We start from the raw sequence: 17,937 nt of genomic DNA, 5'->3' as shown, positions 1-17,937 counted from the left end.
ACCTCATTAAAAGCTGCAGTGAACCCCAGGCGATGTGAGGAGGTGGGATTCTGCAGAAGCCTGAGGGGCCGAGGGAGGGAGCATGAGGGAGGAGGCCTGCAGAAGACCGGCCTCCTGGAAGCCTTTGGTGACCAGCACTGGGTGGCAGCTCAGGGCACCTCGTGGTTCGGGGTCTCTAAGTTAAGATAAAAGCCAAGGACTTAGCCTGACCTTGTTTGTAAGGCACCGGTGGGTCCACTTGAGAGAGGAGGGGATGCAGCCAATCATCTGCTGAGCGCCTACTACGAGCCAGGGAGGGGTGGACATTCACCCTGGTGATGTGACTGGCCATGGGGCCGGGAGACCAGCAGAGAAACCCTGTCTGGGCACCAGGCCTATGCACTGTGGAAAGATCTGACTTGCTCATGGTGGTAAAGCTGTCTGGTTTAAACTTCTTTGTAAATGAGAGGTGGGCATTTATCAAACCCATTTAACATGAAAGGAAACCAGAGCTCTGGAAGCTACGTCACTTGCCTGAGGCCACACAGGAAGTAGCAGAAGTAAGACTTGAACCCAGGGCCTATGTAAAGGAGGAGAAAAACAGAGCGATCGGAATGAATGTTGATCTCTTGCTTAGTAGTGAGCTCCCCATTGCTCGAGGTATGTAAGCAGAGGCTTAATGAATACTCTCAAGAAGTCCAAACAGATGACCTTGAAAGCCCTCCCAAGTCCAGTTAGTTTGTGAGGCCACACATCCTTGCCGGTCATTTTCCTCGAGAGTCAAATCTGGACTGAGGGGAAAGTAGAAAAGCCTGAGCCATTTCCGAGCCCCGGAGGGAGGGGACCCAGTGGGCAGGGCCTGGCTGGCACCTCCTCCGCTGGAACCACAGCTCCTCTGAGCGCTTGCCACACACCACCACGGATTGCTGCTTGGGGCTGACGTGATACTTGAATACACACAGGCCAGGCCATGGCAAGCATCGCCGGGCTCCAGGCAATTGCACTTCAGCCTGAACTAGCCCCGGGATTGGGGCACAGGAAGCAGGAGCTGCCACCCCAGAGCTGCTGCTCAGCTGGGCGAATGGGACCCTGTCCGGCCCTCTAGCCAGCGGCCTATTTCACACCTGCCCCACCTCTGCCCCGCGGGGGGACCCCACTCTCCCTCTCCCTGGTTCTGGCCTCCCCGAGGACTCAGCATCCTCTCCGCTCTGATTCACCACAGGATGAGCTCATCAGAGGCCCCTTCCCAAACAAGAGCCCCAGGCCTGCGAGAGGCCCCAGCTCCCTTTCTTGTTCCTGCCTGGCCCTGGGAAGACTGAGAGAGGCTGGGGCCTCTGAGGCGGGGGCTGGTCTGGGGGCTTCCCCTGTCCCCTCCTCTCCAGGGGGCTCCCCAAGCCAGCCCTGAGGTGGGGAGGCCAGGGGCCCTCCTGACCCCCATTGTCATCCACCTTAGGGCCCCTCCCGGCCCCTCCCAGCCTTCATCCTGCTCCACCCTCAGAAGGAATCTCGGTTTGCTCTTACCTATGTTGGTGCCTCCACTTCAGACCTAGATCCCAGACATGCAGGGGGCACCTTAGCCTCCTCTACCCCAGAAACAGTAACTGGAGTCTCTGGGGGTGGAAGGCATGAACGCAGAGACTCAATGCAGTACAAGACAGTTACAGCCTCCTTTCAAGGTCCTAATGTTCTAGCAACAGGGCAGGACTCCTCCATGACTCAGGGTATTCCAGGGTCTTCTCTCCATCCACTGCAGGCTCAGCCCTGCCCTCCAGAAGACAGCCTGTCACTTGCTGTGGTCCAGGGGCCCCACACAACCGTCCATCCTCCCCACTCTCTTTCCTCTGCATAAACCCTTCCATGGCTCTGCAGCGCTCCTGGGGAAAAGCCCAAACTCAGAGCACAAGAAGCCTATTGATGATGCCCTCCCTCCCCCCACGCCCTCTTCTCACTCCGCTCCAGCAGCACCACTTGTAGCTCCCTGAACACTTTGGCTCTACCACGCCCCAGGGACTTTGCACGGGCTGATCCTTCTGCCAGGAATCCACTCCCCTCCCCCAAGTTACACACAGATTTCTTTGTCCACCTTTAAGTCATTCATAATCCGAGCCTTCCCCGGCACCTCCCCCTTCCAGCGTGGGTTCCTTCACTCCTTCTACGTGTGGCTGCATCACGGTGTTAGACCCCAGCCACCTGCCTGTTGTCCTCAAACTTGAGCTTGCATCAGAATCCTCTGGAAGGCAGCAGAGGACACAGGCAGGGAAGTGCAGGCTGTCAGAAGGTGGCTAGGGACGAGCAGTTGTCTCATCAGGAACACGGAAGCTTGGGCTGGACTGAGCCCTGGGGCACCGTGACAGAAGAGAGGGCCTGGGCACATGGCCAGACATGGTGTCTACGAGCCTCTCACTCCAAGCTTAGCCTGAATGTGGCACCTCAGGCCACCGCCCCAGGCCTCCAGGACACAGAACACTGGAGACCCTCAAGGCTCAGAGCAAACCGGAGCCAAGGACACACAGGCTGCCATGGCTCCAATAGGACCACTGTCCCCTCCTGACTGTGTACCTGTCTTCTGCTCTTTAAGGAGAAAAAAAAAGGAGAAAAGTTCCAGACTTGGGAAGCTCCACATGCAAAGAGAATGTTGCTGGGGAAGTGGAGGGAAAGAGCTGGAAGATGGCAGAGGGTGGGTTGGGGGACATTTGCTTTTAAATTTAAATCCTTTCTGATTATTGAAATTTTTAAGGAGCACATTACTTCTGTAATAATAACTTTCAAAAATAATTTTTGTCTTAAAAATTCAAAGCAGTCTGCAAAAATCTGTTTGGAAGAGAGAAGTTTATGGCCCATTAGCTTAAGGGGTCATTAACTACATCATCATCATCTTTTCTTGAGCATTTACCATGTTCCCAGAGCGCTGCTCCACGGTTTAACACCCATTATCTAATCTAATGCTCATCACAGCCCTATGGGTTGGAAGCTATTAGTGCCATCATTTTCTAGATGAGAAAACAGAATTTGATCGAGACTAAATAACGTGCCCAAGGTCACCCAGCCTTGGAGCGGGGGTCTGATCTCTCGTGAGTCTGACAGCTGGCAAGGTCTCGTCCTTAGATCAGGACACACACTATGCTGCCTCCTGAAACTGAAACGGAGAAACTGACAGGCCCCAAAGCCATTTGTTTCGCATCTACTCCACTGCTTGAGAACCGCTGGTTTCGCACAGGAGTCCAAATCAAATTGTCACAGAAAAACAAACCCAGGGCCTGGCGTCACCAACCACCTTGGAAATTTGGACCAAGGCTAGGAAAGAGTGTATGACTGTGAATCCACTGTAATCCGCCCACCTGTCTAACCCTTCACCAATCCCTGACTACAGACCCTGGCATGCTCAGCTCTGTGCTGGACGCTGGAAGACCAGAGCGGGGGAGATGCCCTTGGCCACCAGGAAAGGACCAGGTGAGCACAAGGCAGATTGGACCCCTCGGCACCTTCCAATCTGCCAGCTTTGCATCCTCCAGAAAGACCCCCAAACCCTTTGCAATTCCGGATCCAAACAAACATTACAGGCGGTGAGAATAAAACACAGCCCTGCAGTCCATGCTCGCTGGTGGGCTTCCTCTCTCGAATGCCTTCGTTTGCATAAGGTCCTGGTCTTGGCAGTCCAGTCCATCTCGCTGGTCCAGGGACAAGGCGAGACCTGCTAAATATGGTGGGATCTCTGGCATTTCATCCCTTAGCCCCAAGACGGAAAGGAAGGGGTTATACAAAGGCCCAGGAGCGATGGGAGGCAGGGTGGGACTTCTCCCCAGGGCTCCAGTCTGCAGATTTCAGTGCACCCCTGCTGGCCCTGAGCTCCTTTGGCCAACGGTGTCCATGGTGCCAGCCAGAAGGCGGACGCTGCTCCGAGCGCAGGCAGCTTGGGTGCCCCATTCAACAGGATCCCACGTGCATTTCAGAGGTCCTGGCACATGGCAAGTGCTCAATAAATGTTTGATGAATGAATGAAGAAACGTGGTTTTGAGGAAGGCAGCTCTGCCCCCATTTGGTGATGGGAGGGGTGTGACTCTCTGCCCCACCACCAAATTTTGGGGGACATGGACTTAGGCTGCCTTGCAGGCACCTATACAAAGACTCTATTGAGGACTCCTCCCACAGAGTTATGAAAATGAAAATATAAATAATAATAACACCAATAGCATCAGTGCTATCACAAAGTACTGACCCTCTGGGCAGGCGTGCTGTCAAGCACGTTATCTCACTTAGTTATTTCATTTAATCTTCACGTAAGTCCTGTGAGACACAGAGTACTATTACCCCCAACTTACAGATGAGAAAACTGAGGCTCAGAGGGCCAAGGCCGAAGTACTAGCAGAGTTGGGATCGGCACCCAGGTCTAACTTGGAATAAAAGTTTAAAGCTGGAAGGGGCCTCACCCCTCATTTTACAAAGGAAAAACTACAGCTCAGGGAGGCTGAGGTCACCAGTAACACAGCTGGGACAAGAATTCGAGTGCCCCTACTTCCAGCCCAGGGTCTGCCACTAGGCCTCCTGCTTGCAACACTGTAAATGAAAACGATTTCTAAGTTCTGTAAAGAACCTCGAGATGGGAGGATTAATTATTCTCGGTCCCTGTGCAGCACTGTCTTTTCTAAAGGGCCCCTCCAAAACTCCCTCTCCTGGGCTTAAAGGGAAAACAGAAGAGCCACTCAGCTCCAAACCTAGCCTGTGATTTAAGACAGCCTTGAAGATGGCCACAGGCCTGTGTGGCCAAGCCTGGAGGACTGCATGGAAGAGGCTGACTGCCTTCATCTCACTTCCTGCCCGGCACAGTCTTCCAAGCTCCAGGGCTCCCATCTCCAGGCCTTTGCTCTCACTGTTTCTTCCTCCTGGGATGCCCTCCCCCAGCATCCTCGCCTGTCCCATGTCCTACTCACTTTTCAAAGCCCAGCTCAAATACACTGCTTTCCCTGATTTCCCACCACTGTCACCACCCCAAAGTGACCTCTTGATCTGGTCTTGGAACCTCCAAGCCTTCCTTTATATTTCTGCTCTGAACCCTCCCATTCTCTACCTTGAATGACAGGATTTACTTTCATGTCTGTCTCCCTTATAACAGGCTGGCTCCTTGAGGGGCTCTCAGCGGTGGTCTCGGAGGAGCTGCTGAATGAACGGAGAGGGGCTGGGAGTGGAGAGGTTGGCCTATTCTTTTTGTTGACTCGTGCACACCCCTGACTGGGTTTGCATACAGATCTCAACCTGTGGCCTTCCCTCCCTCTCCAGGACCCATCACCAGCTGCATCTTAAACTCTAAGTCCTAGAGGGTGAGGACCAAATCATTCTAGTATCTCTGTAGCATCAGTCATAAGTGGGGGCTTTAAAAAATGGTGTGGAAAATAATTAAGTGGTGAACATCCAGCAAGTCCGGCTATGGTTTGGCATTGGATGAGGGGTGGGGGGCAAGACACCCAGAGGAAGGGTCCTGCCCTCAGTGGATCTCAGAGGAGACAGCAGGGATCCCAGAGGGCAGCGACCATTCGGCTTTGCCCGCTCCCAATCCCCAGCAAATAAACAGTGCCTGGCACACAGTACAAGCTCAATAGCCAACGGCTGAAGACATAAATTAATACGTATTGACCCAAGAGCAGTGAGCCTCCCATATAAGGCAGGGTGGTGCTGAACGCTGAGTTGGTCTACATGCTGAGTCAGAGCTGCAGAATTCGCAGGCTAGAGAGACGGGGAGAGAGAGAGAGAGAGACATGGGTGCAGGGCCAGGAGGTTTGTGGTTGACCGAAATCAACAAAGGACAGATCTTAAAAAGCGCTTGGCCACAGTTGCCTGGGAGGCAGCATCATACACTGCGGTTTTCCATTTTTTTCCTGCAAAGTAATCTTTTTTCAAATGAAATCATACACCGTACCCTAAATGCATAACAGAGCTTTCCCGGTGGATGTCAGCTGGGGCTATGAGGCTGGCCTGCAAACCAGCGGACTCTTGGGGCCGCTCCTGCTTGACCAGTGACGGCCTCCTTTCCTTCCCCTTCCCTCGGAGAGGCCCCAGGAAGGCGGTGGCTGAGGGCAGGCTTGGTCTTCAGGGAGGCCATTTAGGGCAAATAAGTGCTAAAGTGGCTCAAGGAACTTTCCCCAGTGATGAGGGAGTGGGGGTGAGGGTGGGGTGTAAAGAAAGCAAAAGGCCCTCCCAGCAAGTGAAGGACAACCCAAAGCGGCCAGATAAGCAGTGACTGAAATAGTGGCGTGGCCACTAGGGAACACGAGGACTCACTATGGGAAGGACTTCCTGGGGCAATGCTTTTGGAAAGTGAAGCATCGTCTGCAGATACATCGTGTGTGTGTGTGTGTGTGTGTGTGTGTGTGTGTGTGTGTGTGTAAATCAGGCTTTCAGATACCAGATCCACTGAAACCGAGGTGCAAGCCACAGGAAGGACCCATTCAGGACAAATCAGCCCCCTTACCCCCTGCCATGGCTCCGATATGGAGCAGCTGTTGTTTTGTCTGCTCAACATTCCTTCCTCCTTCTTCTGAAAATAGCACCTGGTTTTCCCTTTGGGGTACCAGCCCTCTGACACTTTCAGGCTGAATCCTCCCACCCATACACACAGCCCCAAACACAGACCCCTCAACGCTGACCAAGTCTGGTCAATCAGCATAGTCTCTCCTTCTGGTTTCAATGACTGGTCAGAGATGGTCATGTGACCCAAGGCCAGCAAATAAGCTTCAACTCTGGGACTTTTGTAGGAACTCCTGGGAAAAAGCAGCTCTCCTTTCACTGGATTTGCAATGAGCAGGATGTCAGTCTGGAGCTGCTGGCCACTGCCCCACTGCCGCGTGGGGAGTGCTTACTGGGGACTGAAACCCACGAGGACAGAAGCAGAGGGCACAGACCTGGGCATTATCTGAACCTTGGACACCAATAAACAGGCCCCCAGTTGCCACTATATTGGAAACCAATAAAAAAACGAATAAATTGCCTGTCTTCTTGCTTAATCAGGTTTGAGTTGAGTGCTGGCTTCCAAACAATGCAGCATCTGACCTCAGTTCAGCCTTTGGCTGGCCTCTCATAACCCCATCGCACCCCACCACCCTCACCCTGTCTCCCCCTGCAGCCAACCCTCACATCTGGCCCGTCATTGGTTCCTCTGACCTGGGCAGCAGCTCTAGCCTTCCCCTCAGACCCAAGGACTGGGCACAGGCCAGCAGCCTATACCCTAGCCTTCCCAGCCGTCTGGCCCCGCCTAGGGCTCTGTTTTGGCTGACCTAGTGAGACCCCTCCAATCTGGGCTCAAATTCACTCACTCTGCCCCCACCCCTCCTTGTCCTGCTCACTGAACTTCAGTTCTGCTGGGAGAAACAGACACTACATAGTGAACAGGGGCCTGGAATCCAGTCACTCCTGAGCTTGCAGTGGGAAGAGTTACCCCATGGCTTTGGCCCATGGCCTCAGAGAGACCTGCTATGGGCAGAGGCTGTGGGGTGTGACTGGGCTCAGTTGTCAAGCAGGTGGGGAAAGTTCCTGGATCTCTTACCTGCTGTATCACCTTGGGCAAGCTGCCCTCTCTAAGTCTCAGGATCCTCAACTTTTTTTTTTTTTTTTTGCGGTACGCGGGCCTCTCACTGTTGTGGCCTCTCCCGTTGCGGAGCGCAGGCTCCGGACGCGCAGGCTCAGCGGCCATGGCTCACGGGCCCAGCCGCTCCGCGGCATGTGGGATCTTCCCGGACTGGGGCACGAACCTGTGTCCCCTGCATAGGCAGGTGGACTCTCAACCACTGTGACACCAGGGAAGCCCCCTAGATGATTCTTAAGCAGAACAAAGTTTAAGACCTGCTAACAAAAGCCAAGAGGCAGCTGTCTCCCTGCCCAGGTCCACAGGACCCTGGCTGAGGTTAACATGGAGGATGGAAGTAAAAGGTGGAGTGACAGCCTGAGCATGTAATGTCTAGGAACCATGAGGCTGTCTTCCATCAGGATTGGAATCAGCCACATTCTCTCCACAGCACAGTTTTGCTTTGTTTTTTGGGTTTGTGTGTGTGTGTGTGTGTGTTTGTTGTTTTGGGGTTTTTTTTGTTTGTTTTGGGTTTTGGGGAGCTGCACCAAGTGGCTTGTGGGATCTTACTTCCCTGACCAGGGACCAAACCTGGACCCTCAGCAGTGAAAGTGCAGAGTTCTAACCACTGGACCACAAGGGAATTCCCCATAGCACAGATTTAAGGTCACAATAGAGAACGTGCCTGATTGCAGTGATCCAGGAATGCAGTACCAGTGCCTGCTGGGCAGAGTCTGAGCTTGGTCCTGGCTCTGATACCTGCTAACTGTGTGGTCCTGGGCAAGTCACTTCCCCTTGCTGGACCTCCCTTCCCAGTTTGTCAAATGAGGACGCTGGACTACGCTAGTCATTGTCAAAGGGTTTTTAAGCAGTTTGGCCATTTGTATATCTTTTTGTTTGTTTGTTTGTTTGTTTTTGCGGTACACGGGCCTCTCACTGCTGTGGCCTCTCCCGTTGCGGAGCACAGGCTCCGGACACACAGGCTTAGCGGCCATGGCTCACGGGCCCAGTCGCTCCGCGGCATGTGGGATCTTCCCGGACCGGGGCACGAACCCGTGTCCCTTGCATCGGCAGGCGGACTCTCAACCACTGCGCCACCAGGGAAGCCCAGGATCCTCAACTTTAAAGTGGGGATCATATCACTACATACCTGACAGAAGGACAAAAATCTACAAAACTTACAGCACCAGCTGGTGGTGAGGAGATGGCACAAAAGGAATTCTCACTTGTTGCTGGTGCGGATGCAAAATGGTGCAGCCACTTTGGAAGACAGCTTGGCAGTTCCTTAAACAGCTAAATATACCCTCACCATACAATTCAGCAATCATGCTCCTAAATATTTACCCAACTGATTGAAAACCTATGTCCACACAAAAACCTGCACATAAATGTTTATAGCAGTTTTATTCATAATCACCCAAAACTGGAAATAACCAAGATTTCCTTCAATAGATGAATGGACAAAAAAACTGTGAGACATCCAATGGGACATTATTTAGCAATAAAAAGGAATGAGCTTTCAAGCCATGAAAAGACCTGGAGGAACTTTAAATACATATTACTAAGTGAAAGAAGCCAGTCTGAAAAGGCTACCTACTGTACGATTCCAATTATATGACATTCTGGAAAAGGCAAAAAAAAAGGAGGCAGTACAAAGATCACTGGTGACTGGGGGTGAGGAAGAAGGGAGGGAGGATGAAAAACGTGTGGCGGTATCATCTTATCTGACAAGGCAGAGTGTGGCCCAGTATCCACTGCCCCTCCTTTCTTCATAAGAGAATTACAATTGGGCAGATGGTCCCCCAGAATAAAGACTCTATCTCCCAGCCTCCCTTGCAGCTAGGCATGCCACATGACTACATTCTGGCCAATGGGACCTGACAGGAAGTGATGTATGCACCCTCTTAAAGGAAGGAGCACCCTGTCCTTTTCTGATTTCCCCCTTCTTGCTGACCAGAATGGAGAGACTGGCATGGGCCATCGTGGGTCATGTAGACAAGCGATGGTTAGAGCTTCCGGACAAAAGGAACTTAGTCCCCTAATGTTTTGGTATCAAAGAATCCCCTTAGCTCAGAATTTTCCTTAGAGAAAAATCAACCTGTCTCATTTTTATTTTGCATTTTTGTTCACATGCAACCAAATGCTTATCCTAACAAATGCAAGGCCTTTCAAGGACTGTCCTGAGGATTCTGCATAATGTAGGTAAAACAGCTTCACTCACTCATTCATTCATTCAGCAAATAATAACCAGTTCACTCTGCTGGGATCTGGGGGTGCAACTAAGAACAAAACAGACAAACTCCTGTCCTCTGGAGTCCACACTCTGGTGCAGGAGGCAGCCTATCAACGTGAGGATGAATTAACTACGGATTGGCATGAGTACAGGAATACTATTAGTAACAGCTAATGCTCACTGCACCCTGAGCTTACTACGTGTCCTGTTCTAAGCGCTCATCATATATTACCTCATTTTATCTTCACCACAAACCCAAGAGGTGGGTGCTGTTGCTTCCTTGTTTGACCGGGGTGGAAGCAGCGTCACGAAAGGTTGAGAAACCTGCCCAAGGTCACACAGCTAGTAACTGGAGGTTCAGGATTTGAACCCAGGTCTGTTGGACTTTAAAGCCTTAACCACTGGGTTCTCCTGCTAATGAAGGAAATAAAACAGGACAGGGCGATAAAGAATGATAGGGCGTCCTCTGATGGCTGCTATCAGCAACAACAAAAACAGCAAAAGCAGCATAAAACCCCGTGCTGAACACCTGAGCTCCCTTACCTGGGTAGCCTGCGTTGAGAAGTCTGGAAAAAGGTTGTGCCCACGTTTTTAGAAGTTCAAATTCAAAGGGTTCACGTAGCTTGGATGATGGGGTCGGAAGGTCTGGTCCCTGCAAGCTCGGGGCTGTCCAGGAGATGCCCACCTGTCAAGACAAGCAGAATCAGCTGTGACTGCCTCGTGGGGGGGACGCCATCGCTCACACTGCCCGAGGTCTCATCTTTTTTTTTGAAATGTGCTCCGGGCCCTGAGGAGAGAGTGTGAAGGGGCAGCCGGAAGGAGCCTGGGCTTGGGCATCAGGACTGGGGAGGCATCATCTAGGTCCCAGCTGAACTTGCCTGCAAAAAATTCCAAGACACAAAGATACGTATGTGCCTGTGTGTGTATGTCCTGAATAAAAATACGCAAGTGTCACACCCACTGTGTCTAGCATGGTGCCCTTTGCAGAGCGGGAGGCTTGACAAATGTTTCCCGATTTGCTTTGATGTGAAACAAAATTTTATATGTCTGAGTGGGAGGAAACTCTGAGAGTTCACGCGCATTGGTGGAGAGATTCTTCCTCGTGTGAAAATGCATTCCTGAGATGCTCCAGCCAGCCAGACCAATGCCCTCATTTTATCAGTGAGGAGACCGACACCCAGAGAGGGGCAGTGACTCGCTCCAAGTCACAGAGCAAGTTGGTGTCAGAGTGAGGCCTAAACCCCAGGTCCCTCCTGACTCATCATGGCCAGGTGCTCTCTCCCGGGCCACACCCTCCTTTGTTGTTGACAGACTTGCACCCCTGGAGCAGCCTGGGCACAGGGTCTACTGCCTGCCTGACAGGTGAATGCTGGTCTCAGGCCAGAATGGAGAATTGTTTCCTGACTTCGTCCAAGCCCAGACAAGGTATGGGAGGCGGTGCCCGCGGTGGCCGGGAGCCTGGGCTTGGAGGCAGGTGGGCCTCGGTCACTTGTTGGGGCAAACTCTTTCCAGGAGAGAGAGAAACCCTGGGGAAGTCAGGTGTCCTCTCAGAGCATCAGTCTCCTCCTCTGTAAAACAGGGATAGTAACAGCATCTCTCGTTGAGGATTGCAGGGAGTGAAAATGACACTCCTAAGTCTGTGAAGCCCCAGCAGAGCATTTGGCTCACAGCAGTCACTCAATAAATGTTAGGGAGGCGACACAAGGGAGGGTATCGTGAGCGCTGCGGGGGGAGCCCCTTTGTGCCCTCGGCAAGTCTTTAGACAAAACTCTCTCAAGGCCACCAGTGACTCATGCCCGCTGCTCCCGCTGTCCATCCCTGTCTCTGCCTTCGTGCACCAGGGTGGGTCCCCAACCCAGCATACCTACCTCTCCCCGCAGCTGCAACTCCCCACCTGCCCACGGGCTCCCCACACCCCAGCCCACATTTCACCAGCCAGCAAAATGAAAATGTCATTAGCACTCTGCACGCTGGTGAGCTAATGTCACCAGACGGCAGCCAGTGCGTGAGAACTGGGGAGGGGGGAAGGTGGGGGGCGATTCCCCGGGAGGCGTGGCGTTCTCAGCTTTTCCCAATAAGGGTATGATGAAGAAATAAATAAATGGCTGCAGGAAAGAGGTGACGATGGAGACCGTTCTAGCAGCATGCTGTGGGGCCGTGCCTTTCTCCTGGGCTCGCCATGGCTGCCTGTGGTCCCTGCCTCGGCCCCTGTCCAGATGATAGATGTGTCTCAGCCTCTCTGGGCCTCCTCTTCACACATACAGCTGATGAAGAAGCTCACCAGGGGGACCCCCAGCTTCCACCTTTCATTTCCACCCCCGCCCACGCTCCCTCAAACCTGCTGAGAGAAGCAGACCACCCCCTCAATTAACATGGCAGTGGGGGGGGTGCTTCGTCTCCTAGGAGGAGGTGGCAGCATTGAACCCCACGGATCCGCAGGCAGGCATTCTGGGTTCCAGCCCCAACACGGCACTAACTCTCTGTGAGCGCTCAGGCACCACCTCCCCTTCGTGGGGCCTTAGTTTCTCCCTCTGTGAAAGGGGGCGCCGGATACAGCATCAGTCCCGACAACGTCTCCGAGTCAGCTCTGAATCCCCCAACTCACAGGCAGAGATGCCAACGTAAAGCTCCTTCTCTTCCAGTGTCCTTATGCCACCAGCACTGATGACACCCGCAGGCACGTTAAGGCTTCCTGGAGGAGGGGACAGATGTGTGTGTGTGGAGACGAGCAGGGCGCTCTGGGCAGGGGGCCTGGGTGAGCAGAGGCCTGGAGATACCCAGTTGCGGGGGGAGCACCTGGAGCCAAGGCTGCCCGACAGGCAGCTGGGAAATGAGATGGAAGAGTCCTGTGGTCAGTGCTTTCCACGCATTTTCCCATTTAATCCTGACACTGCTAGCACTCCCATTTTATGGATGAGAAACTGAGGCTCAGAAAGGTTAAGTATTGAGCAGACACATGGTTGTTAAATAGCACCGATTGGATTTGAACCCCGTAGCTGATTTAAGAGCAGAAGTTCCTGATGCTGTGGGGTGCCACTGTCTAGACTGTTTAAGATAGAAGGAGCAGGAGAGAAATTCAGGAGCGTTTGTGTCATAAAGGCATGCAAACGAGCTCACGTGATATGCAAGGGTGGGCAACGCCCACGTCTGCGGGGGAGGGGTGGGAGAGTTTAGCATGTGAACGTGTGTGTACGTTGTAAATGTGGGTGGCTCACTGCTGAGTGAAGCTGCTGCCCTGAGTCCGGGCCCAGAAATGCCGAATGGGGAGGATGTGGCCGAGTGGCCAGTGGGGCAGGGGAGTGGGCAGGCAGAAGGCCCTGGCCATCCCATGGTGACCCAGGCAGCCCTGCGCTGTGGGCTGTGAGCTGGGCCTGCGCTCATGGTCCTGCTGTGCGGGCCTGGCCTGCATCGCTTGTCTGCGGATCCCATACTCCCCTGACTGCTGCCCAGGAGAGCAGCATATCCTGCCCTCGGCCTCTTCCTTGACTTAGTCTCCCGCGTGGTCCCTCAGGATGCCTGTCCCAGCCGGGAACAGATCCTGTAGACTGAGCCTGGTATACGCCCGGGGCTGCTGTCAGTGGGCAGGGAAGCCAGCGAGTGAGTGCACCTTGCACCCGCTGGGGACCAGCCAGACCTACTCCAGCCACTAGCCACTGGCTGTGTGATCAGGGCATGCGACCGGCCTCTCTGAGCCGCAGTGAACCCTCACAGAGCTGCTAAGATGACTACCTAAGGGAAACGGCATGCATTCTATAAAGTGCCGTGCCCAGAGACAGGGCTGTAGTTCGAATCCCAGTGGCCAAGATAACCCAGGAATTAGTAGAGTTCCCTAGAGAGCCATGACTGGGAATCCAGCCAACGCCTTTACGTAAGTCCCCCTCGCCCCTCCCCTGGGCCTCAGTCTCCCATCTATAAAGCAAAGGGTCCTCAGGCTCAGATACGGAGTGTGCTCGGCCCCTGCGTGTCTACTTTTCTTCACCACGATTCACTATTAACATCACAGCTGGATTTCATTTACCAGAAACCAGAAGGCCATTCATGTAGCAGTAAGCTGAGTAAATAGGGCCCAAGACAGGTAAGTTTTGATGGGAGGAGAGAGGTTTCATGGTTTCACGTTCGAGTTGCTGACTAAGAAGGAATGTGATCATTCTAGGAAGACAGAAGGAAGCATGCAGGAACAGAGCGGGGCAGAGCTGTTGGAAGTCGACAGAACTTGGACAAACTCTCTCCCCAGGTTTGCATTGGACTGGCCCTGAATGCCACAGAGAAGACACAAGGAGTTCTGTTTCCTGGAGACCTCAAGGAATGGGAGCATTCACTCATTTGGTGAGCATTAACTGAATACCTGCTGTGTACTGGGGCCTCCGGGGGTGCCAGGGATGAGAGAGGCACCAACTCTGCCTTCAAAGGAGCTCCTGTTATGGGGAAGAGTGACAATGCCCTTGTCTCCATAGTTCAAGGTGGCTTAGGAGGACTCATCACATTGCTTTCAGTTCAGAGGAGGGAAGGACCCCTTCCTGCTTGGGCCCCAGGGAAGGCTTCCTGGAGGAGGAGGCAGATTTGAATGTATGGGGATGAGAGGAGGGCACTGTGAACAAAGGGACCAGGGTGAGCAAAGGCACAGAGGTGTCCAAGTGTGAGGTGAGTATTCAGGACCAGGAGGCAAGGCTGCCTGTAGGGATAGAATGGGAAATGAAATCGGAAGGGGCTGGATGATTAAGGTCCTTGAATCCTGGGCCGAGGATGATGAACTCTATCCATAGAAAAAGGGGAGCCACTGAAGGTCACAGAGCAGAGGTGTGCTTCAGGTGGTTGAAAAGCAGCAAGGAGCCCAGGCGAGTGCAAACAGATGATGAGAGGATGGAAGGAGGATGGGCAGGGCCTGATGGTGGGGCTGGATAAAGGGATGCTGGAGGGGTGGGGAAGGTAGGGGGGATATGAAACCGGCAGGTTGTGGGCAGGGGACGCAGATGTGGGATGATGACTGGATTTAGACATGGTGGATTTGCATCCCGGCTCTGCCACTGTCACCGTGTGCTCTCAGGCATGCCAGTTTACCTCTCTGGGCCTCAGTTTCCTCCCCTATAAAGGGAAAAAAATAAAACCGCTTCAAAGAGATGTGAGATTCAACCAGATAATATACGAGAAGCGCTCAACATAGTAAGTGATTGTTGGATGCCTGCTTCCTACAATGTAAGCATTTGTTGCTTTTATTAATTAGTGGTGACCTTCCCCTATTACAAGTGAGGACGCTGAAGTTCAAAGTCAAACAAGTGGCTGGAATTGGCAGTCACTGGGCCTCAAATCGTAAGAGAAGCAAATTATGAGCAAATAAACGTGGGATGACTCAGAAAAGAGTCTTGATTTTAAAATATTGCTAAAGAGAAGGGCTGTTTGATGACTTTTGTGCCGTATGCTTATTAAACCCAAGCTATATATGTGAACTAATAAGTAAAATGAGTTAATTAAAAAAATCAACCTTCAGGATGCATCCATGTTACCTAATGGCAGTCCATAAATATAAACATAAAATCTTAAAATACAAGAATGAATTGCAATGCCCAGCAGCTCCAAGAATCTGCAATTTCTCTGTCTGCAAATAAAAGCTACTGATTTTAGCTTGGGTTCTCATGGCTCATGAATGAGCCTTTGAGAAGTCATAAAGAAAGGAATTATTTCCAATTGTTTACTCACTAAGGATCATATGTATTGAATTTAAATTGTCTCTGATCCCTAATTAGTACAAACCAGATTAGAATCTGAGTACAGCAGATCTGGAAAGAGCCCTTGGAGACTAAGACCTTAAGCTCAGTTTTCTTCGTTTTATAGACCTGGAACCCAAGGGACAGAGAAGGAGAGCTACTTGCCCAAGATCACACAGCAAGTAAGGGTAGGATCCAAGCTAGAACCTGAGCTCCAGGCACCCAGGTTGGCATCCTGCTCGGGTCCCTGCAGCATCTGTGATCAGATCAATAAATCCAGCCCTAAGGGATGTGCAGGGATGTTCCCCGGGCCTTAGCCCGGGTGATTCCTATAATAAGAACTTTCTCCCCGCTCTGGGGAAAAGTAATCTGCCCAAGAAAGGACCCTCAAAGCCCAGCGGTCTAACACTGATAGCAAAGTTCTAAGACGCTCTAGCACATTGCTACGTATAGAACCCTTGAGCCCCTGTTCGCAACCTGCTTGCCAGGCAGCTCAGCCAGGAGAGAGACACACTGGGAGCGTTGGGTTCTGTTCTAAGAGGGGCTGCAGGCTGGGACAGCCCAGGCCCATGTCAGCTCCTCCCTGTGTTCCAGGTGGGGCTGGAGGCACAAAGGCCTCATTGTACAGTGGGGAAGGGAGGGGTCTCAACTCAGCCAGGCTCCTGCTCTCTATCTCTCCCTCCCTCTCTCTCTCTCCCTCTCCCCCGCCTCCTCTCTCTCTCTCTCTCTCTCTCTCTCTCTCTCTCTCTCTCTCTCTCACACACACACACACACACACACACACACACACACAAGAAGGAGCTTTGCATGTGGCACAGGCACGCATGCGTGTATGTTAAGCTTCAGCCTACACTCGATTGTGAAGCAGATGTTTAATTACTACCTGAGTGTTATTAATCAACACGATTAATACACAACCCATACCACATAATTACTTTGCAATTACACCTAAAAGAAATATTTTAGTGCCGAGGGTTTGTTAATTACCCGGCCTTGCCAAAGGACAGGTATGATGGGCAGCAATTTTTCTTCTTTCCTTTTCTTCCTTTTCTCCCTCCCCTGTCCTCTCATTAATCTTCTGGGCTGATGTCCCCACCACACAGAACGGGGAGCCCAGGCGGGCTGCCGGCCTCCTCCCCGAGGTGCCACTTCTGCCCTCTCACCGCTTTCATGTGATTCTAAATCGCCCCCAGTCCTCTCCTCTCAGCTCTCCAGCTTGGAAATGCATGCCCTTTCCAGAAATGAAGCCGGCCTCCTACTGGCCTGCGGATGGAGAGGCAGCGGCAGGCAGGGGTTACCTGGGGACGGTCTGCAGGCAGCTAGCTGCCTGGAGTTGGATCCAAGCTCTACCAGTTCCTGGCTGTGTCATCTCTGTCAAGTTAACTGTGCCTCAGTTTCCCCAGGTGCAAGATGGAGACGAGAACAGTAATTACCTCAGGGGTTTCTTGTGAGTATTTAATATGACAGAATGCGTAAAATACTTAGCCACTGCCTTGCACACAGTCAGACTCCAGTAATACTTATTATAACTATCACTGTTATTATTTACGCAGAAATGGCCCCTCCAGGAATCCTCCTAATCACAGAGTCTCCCAAATGTTCAGGTTTTTGGATTCCACTCTCTACCCCTCAGATAGAGAGCTCGGTCCCATCTACCTGGAAACACCTCCTTACATTGTCCCCTCCTCTCTACCTGCCACCTCCATGGGCTCCACTTCCCTAATCCAGGAAGCCTTCATCCTCTCTCACCTGGCCCGCAGCCATTAGCCTCCACACAATCTCCCTGATGCTCCCCACACCCCGTTCCATCCTCCACTGGGTGGAGAGACAGATCCTCACGGAGCAGAGTTTGGACTATGCCACTCTCCCGCTCAACAACCTTCTGTAGCTCACCATTGTCTATGCAGCAAGGTCCACCTGCCTCCGCTGGAAGATCACTAATGCCCCAAATTCCACCTTCATTTCTTAAGTTCATGAGCCCTAAGCTTTCGATGATGGAGGAAGGAATGAATGAATGTCTTGCTAGACTTGAGAAGCATACACACCCCCCAAGCTGGGACGCCCCAGTGCCTTTTATGCACCTGGCCTTGAGGTTTATCCCGGAAGTTGGGGTTTATCCCTCACTGTTTATTTCCCCTCCACTTTTCCCCTCCCCTCTCCCCCCGACAAAAATCTTTCCCAAACCAGCTGCATTTAAGAACAATCCATCTTTTAGGGCCCAGAAACCACAGGTCCAGCTGAGCAAAGAGACTATATAAGGACCCTCAGATGCAGGGGCCAGTGTGTGGTCTGCTCGAGAGATGAGTGTAAGGGACACGGTGACAAACTCCAGCACGGATGGCACACGGCGAGAGCCAAGGGGGAGGGTGCTTGTGTGTGCATGTGTACACGGTGTGCACACTTTCGTTTGTACAAGTAGGGCCTAGGTAGCTACCTGTGTGACTTAACTCCTTCAGTTACAAAAATATCAA

The 17,937-nt window shown here is 52.4% G+C and overlaps 1 protein-coding gene across 2 annotated transcripts in view; it reads right to left on the bottom strand.

The window, feature by feature from the left end:
• Positions 1-17,937, bottom strand: part of TSPAN18 (tetraspanin 18) — a 181,800-nt gene that overhangs the window by 52,798 nt on the left and 111,065 nt on the right. For both annotated transcript variants that reach the window (XM_060018756.1, XM_060018758.1), the window contains exon 3: positions 10,308-10,449. The gene's annotated coding sequence lies outside the window, so the exon portion shown is untranslated. The remainder of the gene's footprint in view (positions 1-10,307; positions 10,450-17,937) is intronic.

Source organism: Delphinus delphis, chromosome 8 (genome assembly GCF_949987515.2).
Source record: "Delphinus delphis chromosome 8, mDelDel1.2, whole genome shotgun sequence".
NCBI lineage: Eukaryota > Metazoa > Chordata > Mammalia > Artiodactyla > Delphinidae > Delphinus > Delphinus delphis.
This window is presented reverse-complemented; position numbering and strand designations above follow the sequence as displayed.